The sequence below is a fragment of the Tympanuchus pallidicinctus genome, unplaced genomic scaffold, assembly GCF_026119805.1.
Source record: "Tympanuchus pallidicinctus isolate F22 unplaced genomic scaffold, pur_lepc_1.0 scaffold1, whole genome shotgun sequence".
NCBI classification, from domain to species: Eukaryota; Metazoa; Chordata; class Aves; order Galliformes; family Phasianidae; genus Tympanuchus; species Tympanuchus pallidicinctus.
In genome coordinates this window covers 38,766,516-38,782,584 of record NW_026294618.1, presented here as the reverse complement: position 1 = coordinate 38,782,584, position 16,069 = coordinate 38,766,516, and the positions used below count along the sequence as shown (strand labels likewise).

Below are 16,069 nucleotides of genomic sequence, written 5' to 3'. Positions count from 1 at the left end.
ATTTCCAGCAAGGACACAGCAAAGGCAAAAGTCTTGGTTGCACACTGAATATTGATCAGACTGTTCTGCACCTACTAATTCTTAAGCAGAGATGAGCTGTTTCTGTATTGGGGAAAATTAGGTAGGTTGGTTCATTCACATTTAAAAAATAATCTTACAGAAGTGCATTCTCCCTACTCTACCTACAGCTCCTCTACCTCCATCCTTACACAACACAACCTGAGCTCCTGCAGTACCTGCAGAACATGCTGCAATCTGCTCAACTGTAATAGAGAGCATTTCCAAAATTAATTATCTAGAAACAAATTTCAAATGATTATTCCACGTAAGACAGAGAAAAAGAATTATTGTGGAGGAATGACAAATTTTATAAGCATTCCCGTTGTGCTCTGTGGTGCAGCCTCCACATCCTCCCCCACTCCCCTGCGCAAATGAAGATGTAATAGCAACGAAAGCGATGCTCCTCACAAGATGTAGGTACGTGCCTCATTTCCAGCAGGTGCACGGTGCAGGATATCTGATGTGCCCTGCATTCAGCCTGCCTGGAAATTTTTGCTGAATCAAGACCTATGGGCGTCCTGCGTTGAGCTCTCTGAGCTGTGGGTGTGAGCATAGGACCCAGATCCTCAGGGCTGCCCGGCCCTTCAGAGCTGCCACCCAGCTCTGATTTCTCTAGTATGCTGGAAGAGGGCTTGTTCCCCCCCACTGATTCTTCAGCAAGCTGTTTGGGATTGGGTGCTGTAAAAAGCTAAATACTAAGTCAGTGTTAAACATAACATTTTAACTGTTCCCAATGTTTTTGTTTTTGTTTTTTTCCTTTTAGTAAAAAGAGACCCTCGTAAAAGTAAATACAGTTTGCTTTAAAGTGTTTATGCAGGCAAAACAAGTTTACTGTCTTTTACCCTGATGTGTTACACATCAGTGAGGGTGGGGATTGTATGCACGAGTATTAAAAAAAAAAAAGAAAAAAGAAGAAGAAGAAATGACAAGCAAAGAAAAATTGAAAGCTGTATGCTGACAGGTGTAGATGGGCTGGGATAACAAGGATTATATTCCAAAATCTACTATGAAGATGGGTTATATCTATCTCTTGCCAAAATTAAAAAAAGAAAATCTGATCAGTGCTGTAGGAAGCTGACTTTGACCCACAGACTTATGGAATAAAATGCCATTTGCATCCTTTTTCTTTTCTGCAGTCTCAAAGTGGTAATAAATAGTGCAGTAGAAAAGAAGTAGCAGCGGAATGGCTCATTTAAAAACTTTTTTACATTAATCTCTTCTCAAAAGGAATAAAGTAAGAAACTGAAGGTAAACAGTTGTGTTTAATATATAAAAAGCATATGAAATGAGCTTTAAGATTTATGTTTTTATGTATATGTGTTTTATACCTCTTTGATGACTGTAAAATATATAAGAATGAAAAAGAGACTTTCATTTTTTCCCCAAGCATTTTATATGCATCTCTTTTTCTAAGGCTTCCTGGTGTCAGAAATCACTTGCAATATACATGATACAGGACTTTGCTGTGATACACAATTTTACTAAATAACAGAGTAAATAGAAGACTGTATGTGCAGTAAATAGGACTGAAGCGTTATGTAGTGTAGGAAAAATCAAACAGTCCGTCTACCTCTGGCTGTAGCATTTGCCTTCTGTAATAAAAGGCTTGATTATTTTGCTGCTGGCCTCACGGGCCACCCAGAAGCAAGGGACATTAAGGCTGACTGACCACAACCACCTCTGTCCCTGGGGCCATTTCCAGAGCAACATCCCCAGCTGGAGACAGACATGTGCAGCCAGGCTGTGTCTCGCAGGCTGAGCCAGCACTGGGAAGAAGCTGAGTACTGGGCATACACATAGGAAGTCCTACTCTTAGTGAAGGCCCTGGGGTTGTTAGTGCTGCCCTCAAGGCTTCTCCTCCTGACCAGAAAATCAATACTTGGAACTGAAACCTTTGGATAAATTTCTGAATAAAGCTTACCATGTCCACAGCTACAAGCTACTACATCCATCTGCTTGCAGGGCTTCTGTTCATATGCAAAATGATGAAAAAAGTGCATTCTTAAGGATACTTGCAGGTTGTACAATGCTGTGCTGAAGCTTTTATTACATTGATTCAACTACTTTCCATAGGTTATGCAAAGTAATCTTTCCGTATCTCACTGAATTTGCATTCTGGGAGTGATTGATACTCTGTGTGATGGGGCTGACTTCACTTCCCCACCACACAGGTGTGTGATGAATCCCAGTTTGAGGTGTGCTATTATTTACTGCCAAGGTTATTTCATAAATTCAGTTTCACAGTTCTAATTCAGGCCTGCATGCTTTCTGAGAGGAGGGCTTTGTTATTAAGTCATCATTTCTGGAGAAAACTAAGCCAAACTAAAAGGCACCAGTAATAGATTGGTTTTATTCCACTCCATAAATGTGTGAAGTATTGTTTTATTGTACATTAAAAGTGCGATTATGTGTTATGGTGTCTTTGGATCATGTCAATGGATGAGTGCCACTTTTCACTGCTAGCTTTAATCTGGATGTAGATCACTTTTAGTTTTCTAGGAGATTCGTTGGCAAGAATGTGAAAACATCTAACGCTCAGATTAGAAAGGGGGAAAAAAAGCCTCTAATACTGCACAACAGGCTAGTGTTAATTTTCAGACTTTCTGAAAATTGGCATATGGGTATCACTTGCCAGTAGAAAAACAGCTCTTCTATTCAGCAACTCTTTTCCTTTCTAGCAACAGGGAAATTATGAGGCTTCCTGAAGAACACATGCTGTTACTGCTGGCTATTCAATGGCAGCCATTGGATCGCTCGTTTTTGCTTTACAACAGGAAAAGTGTTTGCCATTGGCTGGAGAGTGGCAGAAGCTGGTCAAGAATATGTGACTGCCTAACTTCTGCCAAGCAGGCAAGCAAGGCAGAAATTTTAGAAGCGGGAGAGATATCTGGTCTTCTTTTAGCCTAGAAGGTTAGAAGGAATGATAACACTATTGTTGGGTTGAGTCAATCATGAAAAAAACTCTTTTTTGCACATTACTCCTCAGCTCAGCATGGAATAGCCTGCCTACTTATTTGTTCTTGATCGATCCAGAGTCTTTCAGAAAGATGAAGAGCAGAATCATTCCCACTTTTTTGCTATTTGAGGTATAAACTATACAGTATGGTACTTTTTATTTTAGTTTTTGAACCTTTATTTAGAGCGCCTAGGATGGTTGTGCCCTGAATCTCTGATCTGCAACAGTTTTGTTTTTGTATTCTTGTTACTAGTATGGGCTGTCTCAGTCTATACAGGGTCTTCCTGGTTTCCCTTGTCCTTGGTGGATGTGATGGCAGCTGTGCTATTGCATGGCTCCAGCTGTGCAATGAAAGCCAAACAGCATTGTATTGGCTGGATGCTCAAGACAGGAACCAACAAAAGTTCATACATGCTTTTGTCCTTCTGCTAAGCCTGCCCTCACCAGCATCTCTTGCTAAGCTGTATCAAATGCAGACTCCCGGGTATATCCATTACAATGATTATTTGGATCCTTAATGTTCTTCCTTAAGTTGTCCCAAAATATTCCATGAAAGAGAATTCACTCTACTCCTTTAAAGGATAAAATGAATTAAGATTTCAGCTGACCTTCTCCTCTCTCTTCCTGTTTCCCTATGTACTGCTTCAAGCATATAACCCTTTGAACATCTCACCTTTTTTCTATACCTAAATCACACCGAGAGCTTTTTGTATGACTACAGAAAATCTACATTTCCAGCAGTCGTGGCTCACTTGACATCTCTTCTCTAGAGCTGAGAGTAACCTTTGTGATTACTCGAACCGTGACTAAGGCTACCTTTCCTTCTCAGGAAATATCTTCTTTTCAGCTTTAATTCTGACTCCTTGCTCTCTCTCCTTTGGCCGCTGTCTTATCTAATAAACTTGATTAGCCATTAGTTCCATTCTCTACTTTCTCCTTATTTTCATAAATATAATAGCTAGATGAAATGTCTCAATAATCTTCTTGATACTTTTCTTGATAGGAACCTCTGTGGACCAATTATGTTATGCTTGACTCCTTAGGAAAATGTTGCCCTTGGAGGCTGAAGCCTTGACTTCGAGCTGTAATACAATGTAGTTGAAACAGGCCCAGCAATGAATGTATGGGGATTATGTACTGCTACTTCTACACCTCTTTGTTCTCCTTTACAGCTTTACAGGTGCATGTTTGCTTTTGCTCTCTCTATGACATGCTGTTCATAGACTCCTTTGTATGCCTAGTAGAGAGGTAACACAGAAAGTAGAATGGCCAGAGATTCAGAGGCCCCTTGAGCCCATAATAGGGCATTTGAAATGTGCTGTGGGCTGTCATTTATGGCTTTGCATCCAACATAATAACATTATTTTATTTTTTGTGATTCATTTGAAGGAGTGGTAGCAGTAGAGCCAGTATGTAATTCACTGATCCCTGCTGCACATCATTTCTGATAAGGTGTCAGAATCATAGAAATCAAAGAATCATTTGAATTGGGAACACTAAAGGTCATCTAGTCCTGCATCAAACATCCACAGCTCAGCCATGTTACTCAGAGCCTGGTCCAGCCTGACCTTGAATGTCTCCAAAGATGGGGCATCCACCACCTCTCTGGGCAACCTGTGCCAGTGCCTCACTACCCTTGTTGTAAAAGAGCTTCTTCCTTATATCCAATTTAAATCTCCCCTCTTTTAGTTTGAAACCTTTCCTCTTGTCCTGTCTGTCCCCTTCCTTCTTACAGTCCCCCTTTTAGGTACTCATAGGCTGCTCTCAGGTATTTCTGGAGCCTTCTCTTCTCCAGGCTGAACAGCTCCACTCTCTCCACCTGTCCCCATAGGAGAGCTGTTCCATCCCTTGGATCATTTTTGAGATCCTCCTCTGGGCGTACTCTAACAGGTCCATGTCTCTCCTGTACTGAGAACTCCATGTCTGGATGCGGCACTCCAGATAGGTCTCACCAGTACAGAGGAGCAGGATCACCTCCCTTGCCCTGCTGGTTACACTTCTTTTGATGCAGCCCAGTATACAGTTGCCTTTCAGAGCTGAGACATCACATTGTTAGATCATATTTAGCTTCCCATCCATCAACCCCCTGCTCCTTTTCAGCAGGACTTTGCTTCATTCTTATATCTCCCAGCTTGTACTGATAGTGGGGGTTGCCATGACGCAAGTGTAAAACATTGCACATGGCTTCCTTGAACCTAAGGAGGTTCACTTGGGCCCACTGTTCAAGCCCGTCTAGGTCCCTCTAGATGGCATCCCATTCCTCTGGTGTGTTGACTGCACCACACAGCTTGATGTAATCTGAAAACTTGGTGAGGGTGCACTTGATCTCACTGTCAATACCACTGATAAAGATACTAAATATCTCCAGTTCCACTACTGACCCCTGAGGGACACCACTCAACACATCTCCATCCAGTCACTGAGCCACTGACCACCACTCTCTGCATACAGTCTCATAACCATTTCTTCATCCATCAAACAGTCCACCCATCAAATCCATATTTTTCCAGTTTCAGAAGAAGGATGTTACGGGGGACCGTGTTAAAGGCCTTATGAAAATCCAGGTAGATGGCATCAGTGGCTCTTCCCTTATCCACTGATGCAGTTACCCCATCATAAAAAGCAACAAACTTGGTAAGGCAGGACCTGCCCTTGGTTATCCAGAAACAAGAAAAACAACTGAGAAGGGAAAGATCTAAGTATGGATTAAAACACTCACCTCTGCTATCATTTCTTTTTCACTAAAGGAAACAAAATGAGACTTCTAAATGATCTTCTGAGACCTGTATAATTACCTCCCCAGATATGAACCATATTTTCTTTTCTTGTCCTTTGCTTTTGTAGGATATTGTGTCTTGATGTGCACATCTTTATTTTTGCCTTCTTGAGAAAAAGGAATCTACTAGCGTCCAAATGCCCATTTGTCCTGATGGCAGGGGAAAATCTGCTTAAGTACAGAAGCTTGAAATGAGGAAGTGTTTGTGGTGTGAACCCAAAGCAATCTCTACTGTAAGGAAGGAGGAAGTAAGAAGTAGTCTACTTTTCTTGTGGTTTGATGCTAATCTTGATCTTAATCAGTGGTCTTTTCCACATTTGTCTTCAAAAAGTATCAGTTGTATGGGTAATTAATTAAGAAGTGGAGTTAGATGCAGACATACATTTTTTGTACAGCGAGTGAGACACCACATAGAAAAATCAGTGTGCAGAGACCACTTCTTTGGCATACACGAACACAGCCTAATTTGCTGAGCATGTTACCCCTTTTAAAAACAGAACATTTGTGGTATTTGCTTAGAATGACTGCTTGGTATTGCTGTCAGACTAAATCCATATACCTCTTTTGTATTAGATCACTATTTTATTTCAAGAGTTACATGCATACAGGATGACAGCAAGCTGATTTTCCAAATTGCTCTGCTTTGTCACTGTTAGCTTCTGGCATTAGGCCATGCAGATACTCTGTTTTTGAGATATGTTCTGCCAGTTTCAGAGTTGTCCCTCCAACTGTATCACCTTTCTGAAGGTCAGTTATGCTCCTATAGCTAGTGGTACATTACAAGGTGTTTTAGTTTTTGTGTCTTTTTTTCTTCTCGTAAATAATAATTCTGTAATTCTATCAAGAAATAAAATCATGCCTTCTCCCAAACGTTGCTCTACTGAGAAACAGTTCAAAACCAACCTATAATGGACACAGTGCTTGTCATTGATAGCCAATTTCCTGCATTCTGTGCATATTTCCTGCCACAGGTCTCCCATTAAATAAAGGGGATTTGGAATAAAACGCCTCTCTGAATCCTTTTGCTTCTCAATGTGAGCTGCCTGGAGTACTAGCAACCCCCTATCAGAGTAAGTGTTTTTCAAGCAGCAGAGTAGAACGACTGGAAGTGCTAAGGATGCAGAAGTACCCGGCAGGGGAAAAATTGGCTTCTCGCTTTGCCAATGCTTTCTTGGCTGCCAATTTGCACAGAGAGCTGCAGGTTCTACACGGGAATGGCAACTTTCTGATAGTGTCGCACAACTCTGGAGATTCCCTGCCACTGAAAATATAATTAGAGATCTGGTTATCCAGCTAGAGGTCAGGAAGCTAGAGTTAATTGCTAACCTGTTTATCCTACTCAGGGGATAAAGCACATAAATACAGTTACAAACAGCCTAACGCCTAAGAGATCTCTGCTGAAAGCCTGCTTAGTCTTAAGGTAACAGGCTTGAAAGAGCCTGAGGGAATGAAAAATACGGGATTGCATACCAGCACCGGTGCAGCACCAGCAGTTTACAGAGGTTCTTCTTTGTACACAGCCCATCAGCTTGCACCTTCCCCCGCTACCCGAAGCTGGATGAGCTGCTCTGCTGGAAGGAGTAGGCGTATCCCAAGTGACTTGAGAGGGGAGGGTCCTTTTGAAAATCAGACTTAGGTACTCATGAAAAAGGTTCCCCGGACTTTTGTTTAGGCAGCCCACTCCTCCTATTCACCCTGCTTTGTGTGAATAGTCCTTACCCTTCAGCCCAGCGGCTGAAATCAATGCCTTTTCATGTGACCCTTTCATGTTTAAATGGCAGTAACCACAAGTAGTTTGTTTGCTATCCTTTCTTTCACTATCTGATTTCCTACGTTAAACCCCTCCACATATCTATTCTGAGTAGGTCATGAAATTCCTAATGTCTGTACAAGGCAGTCCACTTTCAACTGGGAGATTTTTGTTGCCCCTTGAAAACTCTGTGCCCACACGGGCTTTGATTATCAAACACACAAAATGCAGCCAAATCTGAACGGGATTTCCACAGGGCTGGGGAGATCTTCACCCCTCCCAAAGGCAATCTTCCTCCCGAGTCTCTGCTCTCTCCCTAAAGGAGAGATCATGCTTGGGCTACAGCACTTGAAAAAATCCAGAAGATTTACTTTGATATCAGGGAAATGTCCTTCTATTTTTACTCTTCTCCTATTGGAAAAAATAGGAGAAACTTCTTATCAAAGTTTCTGGAAACATTTCCACAGGTTGAATGTAGCAGTGTCTGTTCTCCTCATCTCCACGATGTAAAAGCAAGCAGAGTGGTTTAAATGCTCTCAGCTGAGGAAGTACTTCTGTTGCTGTATTCAGAAGAACAGTCGGGTAAATGTCAAACTTTAACTGCAGGCTTGTTGGCTCCAAAGAAACTTAGGAACATACTTTGGCTTTGCCCTAAAGCAGGGCTCCGAGCACTTGCTGGCACATTCCTCCTCATATGCTATCATCAGGAAGCATCCTATTATCTGCTTCTTAAAACAAACATGATGGAGTAGTTGATTTGTATTATTTAATAAGAAGATGACTGACTGTTCTGCACAGTCTGTTTGTGTCTTAGGAGCCGTAAAATGAATCCATTAACTTATTAGCTTTTATTTTGAAATCTTTCATGGAACTGTCATGTTATTTTGGTTGGAGTAAGTGATTCATCTCTTTTTAACAACTATATTTTGGGTCCAGAGAGACTTATACACTTCCGTTAACAGGTCAGAATTATGAGACGTATCACTCATGTTCAGAATCTTTTTGTAGTGTAGCTTATTAATAATAGATTTGAATATCAAAAATAATGATATGCCGTTTCAGCATTTAATTTTGGGAAACATTGAAAAGATTTCCCCCTTGTATTGGTACAGTCAGTTGTGAAGACTGAAGGAGACAAACTGTACTGTAGGTGGGAGCAGAGACACTGCAGCAGCTAATGTGAGGTTGAGCTTTAAATTTTTATGACAATTCATAAACTGTTTTTCTTGCCGACACCCTGGCTAATCGCAGGCTCTCCCTGACAATTTTCTTGTTCTGATTCTCATGGATTTAATAGTGTTCGTGGGGGGTGAGTCGGGCGAGATAGCTTGCTCTTGTAAGCTGCTTACCCTTGTGTACGTTTTTCTTCAAGGAATGTCATGTCTTCAGCAAGCGGTTAGCAGCGAGTGATTTCTCTCCTCTTAATTCTTGTCTGTCTAATGGTTTTACAGCTGTAGAGTGGACACCTTAGTTCAAAGCGATGGCTCTGAAGCCTTTTTTCTAGACAAAGCTATACTGGGTTGTTATCCTTACACCTGATATCTCTCTGTACCTTTCCTCATCTCCTTTCCACTCACCCTGCCCCTCACCTTGGAGCTGTCTCCAACAGCCCTATCTTCCCTATCTTGCCCTATCTTCCTTCACAGACTGGTGGAGCAGAACCTGCTTTTTTTTTTAATTTAAATATCTTGTCCCTTTGTGTGGTGGTCGTGATCTCTGCACCTAATAGGGGTATCTCTCCCAGATACCCCTATTAGGATCATCTTCATGGCTGGTCAGTTAAATCTTGCCTCTCCCTTTCTTCTTGCAGCTTGACTATCTGCTGAAGTTCCACTCTTCACTTTACTGAATTCACTTTTCCTTTCTTCCCCTTTAAGACCTAGGGCTGCTGCATTCTCTTCTTGATTTCTGCTCCAGCTAAGCAGTGATTCCTGCTTTGCCAGCATCTGCAGTCTCACAGTCTTGTCCTTGTGCGTGGAGCTCATTCATATGTTACCATCTTGCCTCTAAAATTTCTTCTCAATCCTATTTCACTCAAAAAGCCTGCAAAAATTTCTACCCACTGATGGCTAGGTACGGAACCCATTTACACTCTCAAAATCTCTTTCCTTTGGATGTGCCTTTTAAATACTTTTGAATGCATTCCTGACTTATTCCATACCAACTGGCAGTGCCTATGGAAAGCCTCTCGAGCCCAGCAGCTACTCAGAGGGTGAGGTCATGGCCATGGATGGCCATCAAACCTTCAGGGCCAATCATCTGTATCCCCTGTTCATTGAAGCAGGAATGTTGGTGGTCCTGGTTCTTCAGTGTGCCCAATCTGGGAGGAAGTAATCTATACGTTAAAACACCTCTTACTTGGATTTTGGCATTGTCAGGAATTCAGCTAGGAGCAAAATGGTTCAGTGAGGAGACATTTGGTGAATTTTTGTTCTGCTTTCATTGTGAAGATTTGATTGCTGTGCTGTCTATATAGAATGAAACACACAAGAACAAAAATTGGACATACATTTAGTGGTCTCAGGTCTAGGAATAATTTCCTCATGGAGAGAGCAGTCAGGCAATGGAATGGGCCGCCTAGGGCAGTGGTGGAGTCCCCATCCCTGGAGGCATATAAGAGGCACGTGGATGTGGCTCTTAGTGACAGGGTTTGGTAGGTCAGGTTCATGGTTGGATTTGGTGATCTTGAAAGTATTTTTCAACTTTATATGATTATATGAGTCTATAAAGCCCATATAATAAACACTGCTGCTGACCCTGAGGTAGCAAAGTGTATTTAGAGACACAATAATAACTGTCTTTACAGCTTTCTTCCCAACCCTCTGTCCCCTTTCTCTCACTGTATTTCCATCATGTGCTGGTTGTGTGTCCAATATCTCAGTGCTTTTTCTTTATGTATTTTACATACATTACATATACGCCATACTGTAGTGAACAGCTTTAAGATTTTCATGTGGCTTACCTCATCCTCTCAACCAGAAATTTCATAAATAAATCACTGTCTTTCAAACCTTTTTGCAGGTTGCATCTGTCTGAAGCGTGTGCGCTTCAATAGGTGTGCCTGACAGAGAAATTAAAAAGAAAAATCATCTCCCAAACAGAAACTATAAGAGGCATGTTGAGCTAAACACTTGCTGCACATTATTACAAGGGAAATGTGATTTGCAAAAGAGGGTTTAGAAAGTAGAGGTGACATTTTGTTTCCCTGAGCTCAGTGGGCCATAACTTCACCTGGGATAAATTGACATAGATTCACTGAAATCAATAACTGATTTGCACTCTCTGGGACCAGTCCTGTTGAATTCTAGCCATCGGTAGTTGAAGAGCATATTCTTTTTTTTCTGTGAAATCAAACATTTCTTCATGGTATGCCTTGCTGTTTGGATTGATTCTGTTTTCTATGAGTAATTCAAAAAGATTATCAATGGAGAATTGTTTTTCAATAGAAAAGTGGATTTTTTTTTTAAACTAAACAGATTTTTGAAAGCAAAATAAGTATAATTTTTCTGAAAAAAATCTGTTTTGTAAATAGAAGTATATATAAATATATATTATATACATATATTTTTTTTTTTTACAAAAAATGTATGCATATACATATGCATTTTTTTGTTAAAAATGAAAAATTTTGGTATTTTGGTTAAAAACAAGTCTGTGTTTGATCAGAAATTCTGTTCAAATGCCTGATGGGAAGTATAGTTTGGAGATGCAAAACATCTCTTCCTCCCTTTTTACCATATTTCCCTGCTCTATGAATACCTGGAGACAAGGATGGGTGTCTGGGAAGTACTGGGAGAGATGTGTTCTGGTCAGAGTCTGCCTCATGGGGGAGCGTGGCTGCATGAAACCTGGAAAGGCTTTGCAGTGGTGTGCTTCTGTTGGCCTTTCTTACCTCATCTGGGGAGCCATTGGCTTGTGAATTCCCACTCCACTGCAGCCCATCTTTCTGTCCACCTGCAGTATGGGGTATGACAGGAGAGAGGCCACGCCAGGAGCAACACATTGTTTGCATGGGGCCCAGCCTTTCTTCTGATGCTCTCTTTGCCTCCAAGGAGCACTTGGGCAGGGACTAAAGGTTCTGGCAGAGACCCCGTTTCTCCACATCCTCTCAGATCTCTGTGCTTATGCAGACAGGCCAGGTGATTCCGTTGCACCCGCTCCTCACGTGAAGCCGTGAGCATTTGTCTTCAGCTTCAACATTGCCACCTCCAGGTACTTGGGTTCAGGCAGCTTACCATCTTTAAACAGCATGTGTGAGCCAAAGGGCAGGTTTTGTGTATCTTCTGGAGACTAATACACCCTCATGCCATTCTGGATTTTGCTCTGAGGCGTTGTGAATAATCTGAGTCACCCTGGGCCTGATGCTTATTTGCAGTGAGGCCACCTTACACCGAGGGTCTTAAAAAGGCAAACACTAAATCTGCACTCTCTTTAAGACCTTGTTTTATTGCCTGAAAGGGGGTAAAGTGGCCTTTGCGGAAAGGAAAGGAGAGTTTATTTATTCCCAAGGCAGTTTTACCTAAATCCTGCAAGAAGGCTGATTTTTCTATATCCAGCTTTATGTTTGGATTGTGTTTGGAAATAGCAGTCTAAATACTAACTGCATACTTACCGTGTGTGGCTGTCTCTTTGTTTTTCCAGTGCACAACGCATGGCTTGGCTCTTGCTCCTTCCCACTGGAGCCGGTGTCTTCCCTGGCTCTCGCCTTGCTTCGGTGTATGTGAAAACCTGTCAGTGTGAACATCCTCAGGATTACCACAAAGCAGCGTGGTTAAAGAGGGCATGTTCATACTCAGATGGAGCTTTATTGCGTTTTAATCTCTATATACTTAAGCCTGTAAATATGTGCTAACGCTAAAATCAATTTTGAACTTTTAAACTTGATTTTAAGGCCATCTTTTTTTCCCTTTCCTTTGCCGAATAGGGAAAAAAAAAACCAAAAACATCACCAAAGCAAAAGGCTGAGCAGTGATTGTGCACCGTAAGTTGCTGTGCTCTTTTGCATAAAAGATTTTCCGTACTACAGCAGGGGGCCTTCCCCTGATATGTCAGTGAGAAGAAGAAAATTCATTTCTTACACCCGCCTGTCATTTGCCCTTTTATGATTGATCTATATACTGCTAGACAGCCACAAAAATGACAAAAGCTTCTGCAAGTGAGTACATCTGATAATCGCAGCATTTGGCTAAATTTAGCACTACGGTAGTTGATACTGCAGTGTCCAATAGAGAGAGAAAAAAAGAAGAAACTGTCTAATCCTATTTTGCAGTCTGAGAGACTGTAGTGATTACCTTACATGATCCATCACTTTAAATGTGCTTCTATTTTGTTAATCTTCCAGATTTTAAGAATTTTTCTTAAAAAAAAATACAAACCAAGCCTCTAAAGACTTCAAAGAAGCCGATATGCTTTGAGCTGCCTATTCAGTTTATGAATTTTGAGGTTAAAGTGGTTCACCTTTGCAGAATGCCTGCAAAGCAGGTCCAGCCCCTGGGATCTCTGCATGCTCTGAAGGAGGAGACGTGGAATATCTCCCCAAGAAGCAAATTTTATGTACTGGTACTGTAGGAAGTTATGTTTTCCATAACTGCGAGGGAGGTTTTGCATGTGGAAACCCACTGTAGCATTTTTGCTTTATATGAGGAAGACAATGAATGTGTTTGCCTCTGGAAGTATCCCGTGAAAGCACATTCCAGATGAATGTGATTGTGTTAGCAAAGAATATTGTATTTATTAAAACAAACCAGATGCAGTATTTTGATGAAATTTAAAATCCTAATGGGAGCCATATGGTCAGTCTGTCCCAAAGCTCATTGATGTAACTGGGAATATTCATCCAAGACTGCTTTTAAAAGGATGTCAGTTAAAAGCAGATTCTGATTTTGACTTTGGCCAAATAGCATTGGAATTTTAATTCCCAGGAATACCTGAGTAGTGTGAGAAATGGCATGGCAGAATACCTTAAAGAAGCATGCTTAAGATTTTGGAGTAGTGGTAAAGCTCTTTCAATCCAAAAAGGCAACTTAAAGTGACATAAACACTCACTGTTCATCTATACTAATCATTACATGACTTGATTAAGCATCACCTAGCAAAACATACACCACCTGGGGGACCCTGCTCTGCACCTTGCCTAGGCAAAAGCTCCAGTGAGACTTTTTCATCAGCTGTGCAGTGCTAAGGCTTTGAAAACTTCACCAGTCGATATCCCAATATGAATCAATGTAACTAGTAGTATTGGACTGATATTACAAACAAATCATTTTCTTACCATAGCAGAAAAATCTTTCCATCAGAACATTAGAGGATACTGAAGTGAAAAATAATTCTATACGAAGTTCTTTCAAATGGTTATCATCTGTATATGTAGCTACTTAGGGTATTTTGAGAGTAGCTTGAAGTTCTCTTAAATGATTTGATGCGTTTTAATGTATTTTCATGACTGTTCAAAGCACATTGTTAAACATTGTGTATTTACCTTTTTGATGTGTAAAGACACTCATGTAATTAATATTTAGCCTCTGTAACTACGGTAGCAATCCCCCCTTCCTCGTTAACATAGTATACATAGCAGGTGGGGAGCACTGTTCTCTTCCTTCACTGCTGGAAAGAAATATTGCAATCAAAGAGGGTTCGGTGAAGGGGATGAGGAAGGTGGTAGGCACCAGGCACCTTAGAGAAAGGCACTTAAAAATTTGTTTTGCATTCCAGATGAATCTTAGTTTTACAGTTATTAACTTAGCAGGAAACTTGATTCTGGAATATAGGGAAAATATGTACAGGATGGGGTAAAAGACAGCGGGAAAGGTGGCAGAACAGTAAGAAGCTTTCTGCCACAATAATGATGGATGTGAAATGGATGAGGTGAAGGGAGACACCAGACCCTGACAGCAAAGCAAAGCAGGGCCAGAGTCGTGGGTACGCAGTGGGCTTTGTCTGGGCTTGATCATGTGGTATCAAGAAGGGACCATGGAAGGTTGCAGGGCATTTTTGTGCCAGTGGGACCTGTTGGAACACCGAGTCTTACATCCCTTTAGTACCTTCAGCTTTTAGCTCTCTCTGAAAAGAAGTGATGAAGTGGGCCAAAATATTAACAGAGAAAATAGAGATCTTCAGTGCATTTGTCAGGATAAAGCCATTAATGGGAATGAAACTATGACGGAAGCTCAAGTCTGGCTAATAATGGCTGATGATAACATTATTAATATGGGCATTTCACACTTCATTTTTATTTCAGATTATATTGTTAAATATTTAAAATGGGCTTTAAAAAATGACTATTATTAGGACTTATCTGATGTTATGTTAGATTGCCAAGTCCTTTGCATAGGTTACATACATACAGGAGCTGTGGCTTGCACTCCATCAAATTCCCTCTATGGAATTCAGCATCCAATTAAAGGCTACTAAGATTTGAAGTAGGATGTTTGGAATGTAGAGTAGGTAAAAACTATTGTTTGGGGTTATACACAGCTTTTATGAAGAAGGGAAGATGTTTACTATTCTATGTTAAGAATTTACTATCAGGGCACTGGTGAGATGCGGTGCCTCTGGTTTCTGCTGGGGCTTGTTTCTTCTTTGCACACCGCCTGGCATGCTACCCAGCAAAGTGCTTTAACATGAGGTGAGTTCCCACAACCAAATTGCAAAAGGACTTTGCTGAACTGAAGCTTCAACCTTGCCAAAGGTGACATACATCACACAGTGAATTGATTCCCTCCCTTGTCTGCAGCTGTATGAATGCATTTGTAAAAAGGAGGAGTAGGTGAGGGGCATGCTGCCCTGGCAGCTGTGCTGAGCCTGTAAGGTGCTGTGGGGGGGCTACAGGTCTGGTCTGTGAAGCTATGGAATGAGATGCAAAGAGGTACTGATTACCCAGGGATTCCCAGCTCATCCTTGCAGCAGTCACAAGAGGGCTTTGCACTACTTGTGTTTGGGAGGCTGCTTGAATTTGAGGTAGGAGAAGGCCCAGATACTACAAGCTGGCTGGAGTGGGCCTTTGCATAGCCTGTCAGGATCAAAGGGGTGACCAGCTGCTGTGGCTTTGACAAGTTAAACTCAAACTCAGCATCTCTGCAGTAGAGTCACTGCTGCTTGTCTTGCAGCCAGTCCAAGAGGGGCAGATGGAGGGCACGTGTCTTGCTGGAGGTCAGACAGTAAGTCAATAGCTTCACCAAGCTGAGATATCAGGACCTTTTATTTTCCCAGAGCCATATGCTCCTCTTTTTTTACATCTCCTTGAGGTGGCAGATGGATAGAAGCCACATCCTTTCATGGCAGTGGTGGCTGGCGACCCGGTAAATGCCACTGCAGTGTCCTGGAGGGTCTCTAGAGACAGCTCTCAGGAAGGTGGCAGTCATTGGAAACATCTATTCAGCTCCACTTCCAGCCCTGCTTGCACTGCTTAGCCTGTTGCAGTGCAAACTGTCATATTTTGCATGGTGAGCTTTTCTGGAAGGTCAGCATAAATCTGTGATATGGTAAATCTTGTGGGTACCAGTCCTGCTTCTGGAGACCCTGGAGAATG

The 16,069-nt window shown here is 41.6% G+C and overlaps 1 protein-coding gene across 1 annotated transcript in view; it reads left to right on the top strand.

The window, feature by feature from the left end:
• The window catches only part of FAXC (failed axon connections homolog, metaxin like GST domain containing), a 251,953-nt gene extending 249,342 nt beyond the window's left edge, over window positions 1–2,611 (top strand). The window contains exon 7 of the transcript XR_008207963.1: window positions 2,600–2,611. The gene's annotated coding sequence lies outside the window, so the exon portion shown is untranslated. The remainder of the gene's footprint in view (window positions 1–2,599) is intronic.
• The last annotated feature ends 13,458 nt before the right edge of the window (window positions 2,612–16,069 follow it).